Source organism: Xenopus tropicalis, chromosome 4 (genome assembly GCF_000004195.4).
Source record: "Xenopus tropicalis strain Nigerian chromosome 4, UCB_Xtro_10.0, whole genome shotgun sequence".
NCBI lineage: Eukaryota > Metazoa > Chordata > Amphibia > Anura > Pipidae > Xenopus > Xenopus tropicalis.
In genome coordinates this window covers 120,525,731-120,532,674 of record NC_030680.2, presented here as the reverse complement: position 1 = coordinate 120,532,674, position 6,944 = coordinate 120,525,731, and positions in this window count along the sequence as shown.

Sequence of the window (6,944 nt, the reverse complement as noted above, 5' to 3'; positions counted from 1 at the left end):
AGTCTCTTTAATTCCGGCCCGCCAATGACACCAAGTCTCGCGTGATGAGACTTGGCGTCGTCGGTGGGCCGGATTAAAAAGGCCAAGGGGCCGGATGTGGCCTGCGGGCCGTAGTTTGCCCACCCCTGCTGTATCCAGTGCCACCTGTCCAGATTTGGGTTGAATGCCAGTTTGCCCCTGTAAAGTTTACATGGGATGGGATGGTAGATATCATCACTTATCTTGGTTGTAGTCATATCTCTCCAGCTTTAATATATGCAGTTTGTGGACCTTGTGGATGCCATTCCAGGAAATGCTGGAAATATCCAAGGCCCTTAAAGGGAATGTAAAACAAAATCTAAACTATAACAGATGTTCTAAATAAATCAGATGGCAAAGCAGTTAAAACAGGGTTAAAACACTGCTATCTAGAGCTCTGTATCCCTCAGTGTCTGCAGCTGAATGAGGAGTGTTTCACTCTCTGCTCATGTCTCACTTCCTTATCTGAGCCTGACTTGCACTTATCAGCAACTGACCAATGACAATCCAGTAAGCAAAATCCTGTCTGGTATAGGACAGTCCCTGTTTTTGTTTTTCTTCATGTTTGGTACAGAGCAGTCCTCTGCTTTTCTCACATCAGGACAGCCACTGGCCCTGTAGGTTTCCAGGAGCTGTGACCGCTCTGGTCACAGCTCCTGGAAACCTACAGGGCCAGTGGCCGTCCTGATGTTCTCATTTCAGGAGAACAGTGTATTAGCTTCTAATTAAAAAACAGTAGAGACGTTTTAATGGGTTTATATTGCAAATTTATTTCATTTGGTCTACGTAACACACAAAAGAATTGATTTTTGACTATACATCCCCTTTAAATATGCAGTTATGTATGATAGTAAAGTCATACAGTAAAGCACCATTCATTTGTGACCACTATAGTTCTGCCTGTTGAGGCTTCTCAAGCCCAAGGTAATATGGTGGATTCATACATACAAGTATTAAGGGCTGGCTGGTCTGTGCACACACATAATAGGATAAGCCATCATACACCCTATGTAAGGGCAAAACATGGGAGATTAACGGATACTTGTCCCTTGCCCCTCTTCTTTAAGGAGGTCAGTTAAGGAGACCCTGGGCAGAAGTGCAAGAACACAGAAAGGAAAAAGTGTGCGCCCCATAGCGTCTCTGCCGAGGGTCTGGCTACCAGATAGTGAACCCCCAGCCCCAGATATGTCTATCTTGGTTATAACGGCAGATAGAATAGGGAAAGATGAATTGTACTAATGCTCCTGTATACAGATCATCTTACAGTATTTACAAATGTGGCACTGCAGTGGTTATAGAGGTGTGGCCTTTCTCCAGAATCTCCCCTACAATCATGCAAAGGCCATCTTCTCTTCCACCTTGCAGGGGCTTGAGTTCTATGAATGTGTTATAAATTATAAATAAAATGTTCAATTCTGACATGCATTCTTGTCATTTTGTTGTGCGGCGCTTAGGTGCAATCATAAACCTGCCCCTAGGACATTCTGTGCACTAAGCTAAGAAATGCCCTTCTCTTTAAGCAAAACAGGATTTGCTTGTCACTACATTGCAATATATTCAAGATGGCCAACTTCAACTTGAATTATCAACCAAAAGATCTCCTCCTTTTGTGCTCATTGCTGGAACAAGCAGAACCTCACAATCCACTCTGCATGGGACTCAAGAAAGAAATCTAGAGATAGATATATTATATGTTAAGTTATATACTTATTTCCAACATAAATAAATGGATATTCTTTCTCCACTTATTAGAAAAGGTAGGGCTGGTAGTTCCCCTGTGACTTTAAGATACTTCATCATCCCCCCTGTTAGCAGTAACTATGGTACTGGTCAGACAGGGATCCATTTGTGCTATAGAAGCATGCTTAATAGTGAGGAGCACATCACATTGCCAAACTAAGTGTAGACAGACAAGGTATATGCCTAGTACCCCCCCCCCCCCCTTCCTCACCCGCCTACCCCTTGTTCCAGCCCTGAATACTACTAACATAGTGGGGCTCTGTTGAGTTGAAAGTTCTCCTAGACAGGCGCACGAGGAGCACTGGTCCAGGTGAAATAGGCAGGCAATGAAATACATTTGGAAGTGACTAACATATTGGCAGCCAGCCCCACAGTATATAGACCTCCCCTTTTAAAACCCATTTGGTGCAAGGTGGTGTGAGAACAAAACCGAAACCCGAAGTAGCAGCTTCACTTGTAAAGTCATTAATTTATTGTCACTTAATTCTTCTCAGTGAATCTACTGTATGTCTCACACAATAAAGAATAGAATCAGGAGCATCAGCGAGCAAAATGTCATTGAGTCAGGGAAAATGACAAATAGCAGTTTCAGCTTCACAAGTTGAGTTAAAGCTGCAATTATAAATCTGACAAATCTTGTACCTGGATAGATTTACATACTGCCCATTTGTAAATGGAAGCTTCCTTTCTTCTTGGTGACACCAGTTTTAAAACTGAAATATACACCTTTTGTTACAGGGAAAGTCGCTTCCCCGGCATCCTTTTGCACAAAATTACAGTACCTATTGCATTTCATTCTGATCTGATTTCTTGTCTCCTGATACTCAGGGTATTGTAACAGACCACTGTATCTGGACCATCAGGCCATAATCACCATTTCTTACTACTTTTGCTCTACCATCAGAATTCACCTAGTCCTTACAATGAATTGTTCCCTCTGGCCAACCTTTCTACCTATTCCAGCTTCATCTTTCTCCAAATTCTCCACCCAGCATGCTTCTATCACACTTAACACTGATGTTCACCTCCCACAGGCAGCATAGGGCAGGTAGAGTATGGCACACAGGCAGCATAGGGCAGGGAGGGTATGGCACACACAGGCAGAATAGGATAGGCAGAGTATGGCACACACAGGCAGCATAGGGCAGGCAGAGTATGGTACACACAGGCAGACTAGGATAGGCAGAGTATGATACACACATGCAGCATAGGGCAGGCAGCGTATGCCACACAGGCAGCACAGGGCAGGCAGAGTACTGCCTGTGTGTGCCATACACCGCCTGCCCTATGCTGCCTGTGGGAGGTGAACCACAAACTAAAAAGGAGCCATAAATTATAAAATGAAAAGGAGCCATAGCCTCCATACTTTTCTTCTGAGCGATCTAGATCAATTAAAAGGGTAATCTGAACTTTTCCATAAATGGCAGGAGAATAATAAACTTCAAAGAAGGACATACGCTTGCAGGTATTACATGGTATATTGACAGATGGACCTGAATGTACAGATACAACATTCACATGTATGGCCATCACCCTCTCACCAAAATGGTGTGTGTGCAGATAAAATCTTTAAGCCTAACAGGTTACCCATAGTCAGGGGACCACAGGTCAGGTCACACAACCTGTCATATGTCCCCAGTAAGGTCAAATGATTCAATCTGACCAACCAAATAAGGATGCAGTACCTGGATAAACGTGTCTTTCCTGCTCATGCTCCGTCAACATGGAGAAAGAATAACCGATGGGTATTCTTCTGCTGGTTCCCAGCCTGGACAGAAGAAATGGTTAATTTTCAACCCTATAAAGCCAACCGCTTCCTCAATAACAATCAGTCTTTTTCTTCTGTCCCAGCCTGGGTATACGGGGGGGGGGGGGGGGGTTCTTTCTCTCTGACTTTGTTTTTTAATATTTTTCTCTTTCTTTTTTAAGGTTTTCAAAGTTACACTCATTTGTAATTGCCGCAGCAGTTCTTTGGAATGTCCCTCTGCCCATAGTCGTATGGAATTAAATCAAATGTGAAAAACTGGCTGTGCAAAAATTTGGGTACTCTTGTAATTTTGCTCATTCGAATGCATGTAACTGCTCAATACGGATTACTGGCAACACCAAATTGGTTGGATTAGCTTGTTAAGCCTTGAACTTCCTAGGCAGGTGTGTCCAGTCATGAGAAAAGGTATTCAAGGTGGCCAATTGCATGGAACATAATAAACTTTATGTCACTGCTGAAATACTACTGTTTCCATAAGACATTTTATATATTAAAAGGAAGTTGCTACTTTGAAAGCTCAGCAAAAACAAAACTCCAAAGAATTAAGAGGGGTTCCCAAACTTTTTCATGACTGTATTTGCACATCCCTATAGCATCAAAAATATCTATTTTTCCTTCACAACCAACAATTCTGTTGCCTTCCATTTGGTCTGGGGACCTCTCCCAGGACCTTCAAAGTTTTGGTGGTAATTATAGCCAAGTTGAGACAGGAATATATTTAAATATACCACTATTTATACAACCTCCTTTTGGCAGCTAGAGACTCCACTACTCTGCCTTCCAACCTTAGCAGGGCCAAGGAAATCCTATAGCTTTGGCTGGAACATATGTATGGCCAACTTAAATTGTTCCATCACAGAAAATGGTGTACTTGGGAGTCCAGGTAGATACTATATACTATGCTGGGACTTATTCTCTCCCTCAGGAGAAAATCAATCATGTTGTTCGTGTCTCAATTTCAGAGGAATTCAGCCACTTTAGTGAGAAATTTTAATTCTGCTGGGTCTTCTAACATGGACCACAGGCCTTGTTAGACTGGCAAAATGGAGAATGAAGGCAGTTTAGCTTTCCTTTCTGAGTCAATGTGACTCAATGAAGCAAGGCTGATCTCTGAAAAAAAAAAAAGCAAGAGGCATTTGGTTTGCCAAACAATCTCCTGGGAGGTCTCACTGTCGAGGGACCAGCATGGATATAGTTATACTATAACTCATCTTCTAGATCTCTCTGTTCAGAGAAGATGGCCAGAGGATCATTTCGATGCCCCTTCCAATATCCTGGAGTTCAGGGCTGTTTTTCAAGCCTTTTATCTCTTGCAAGGAAGTTCTCCTGGGATCTGGAGTGAAGATCAAGACAGATAATGCTGTTCTGAAGCTTACATCAAAGGACAAGGAGCAGGATGTTATTCAAAGAGACGGTCATGATCATGGAATGGGTACAAGTTCACTTTAGGCGTAAAACCATGGGGGGCGGGGATTAAATATGAAAGTCTTTGGAAAACAGGCTAGATTCAGTGAGTCTCAGATAAATGGCCTGGAAGTTAAAAGGAGGATACTAAAAGAACACAGATGTTTCAAAACGTGTTATTAATACTCATCAAAGCTTGGAAGAACAGCACTAAGTCTAAGTACCATAAAATTTAGGACTCTTTCCGCTCCTGGGCCTAGAGAAATCCCTAAATCATTTGGCCCTATCAGTGGTAAATATTCTGTTGTTTCTCTAGACAGGGTAAATAAATGGGCTAGCCCCAAGTATCCTGAAGGGCCAGGTATCAGCTATCATTGAGAAAAAAATGGTCTAAAGATCCACTAACAGTGGTCCAAGCAGTGATTAGAATCTGGCCTCCAGCATCTACCCAGCTTGAGATGTTTCTCTTGTTTTGAAACCTATATCAGCTCCCTTTAAATGAGATCCCTTTATGGCCTCTAACGCTGAAGCTTTCTTCTTCTCACTTTGGCTCTTTGAAGACCTTCTCAGCAGATTCTCCTTACAGTCTTTCACGAGAAGAATGTAGTCCTAACACCAGTTTTGAGTTTCCTGCCAAAGGTCATCTCTAAGTTTCATATTAATGAGCCGATTATTTTGTCTTAATTTGATCCTTTTGTATCCTATCAGGATGAATTATCATGATGACAAAGGAGATTAGCAAGTCCAGAATGTTCTTTGTTATCCCTGCATGGAAGAGAAAAGGAGAGGCTGCTTCCAGAAGTACTTAAAGCTTTTGGATGGTCAAAGCTATTTCTAAAGCTTTTGTAAAACAAGGCAGTACCCCTCAGAAGAGAGAGCTCACTTTACACAAGGTATGGCAGCCTTTTGGGCAGCAGAGATAGGAGTGTCTTCTGTGGTGATTTGCAAGGCAGCAACTTGGATGAACCACAATACTTTCATCAAGCATTAGCAAAATAAAATTCAACATGTTATTTTTCTCTTATCCACATTAACACCCACAGGCATATATTCCGGTGTCAGAGGCTGTGGTGTCATAGCTGAACCAATCTTCTACCACCTGCAAGCCAAGCTCGTTACCTTTTCCAGTCCCTGAACTTTCCCTTCACTACTCTTCTTGCAATAGAAACATACACCTTTACATCTTTGGATGCCTTATATGCCATAGTTAACTTTGCTCCTTCTATTTTTTTGTTAGACTTTCAACTAATTTTTTTCATTGCCTATTAATTTACAATTAATATAAGTTTCATCTCATGGGAGGATAACTTTCTAAATATGACCCTCTTTGAAGCCTCTCTCTCTAAATTCAGCTGTGTCAGAGCCTATTACTTTGAAACAGCGTGCTCTGTGCTTCCTTTGCTTAGACCAGTGCTGTTGAACTAGCAGCCCAAGGGTCTACCCTATGCGGCCTCTGCATTAAAGTCTGGCCCCTGTGACTGCTTGTCTTGTGCAAGCATTAAAAGGTATCAGTATTAGATTAACTAGTCCCTGCATTGTTCACATCTTAGATTCAGTCTGTAAGCCCCAGCAATACTCTGCTATACAGTCTTGTTGGAGATGTTGGAGCAGCCTGGTGGGGGGTTATTAACATATGGAAATAGTTGTCAGGGGGTCGCTAAGGTTTTTTGGTGTGCTACCAACATTAGTGTGGACATGGTCTTAAACATTCTTGTAATAACATTGGCGTGGTTTAAAGACTAGAAGTGATCAACAGTGGCTTCCAATATCAGCCCTCCGCCATGAAGGCCAGATAAATTCCAGCCCTTGGTACTACAGAATTTGGACAGCACTGTCCTAGTCAGTCTATTAAAGCTATGGTGTATTTGACCTGTCAATCAAAATCTGACTCCTGCATGAAGACAAGCCAGACCATGGTGGTAATGTCATGTTTTTAACCAAGACAGTTTGGCTGCTTCAGTCTTTCCATCCGTGACACTTTCAGAAATGGACACTGGTGAGAATAGAGTTGACA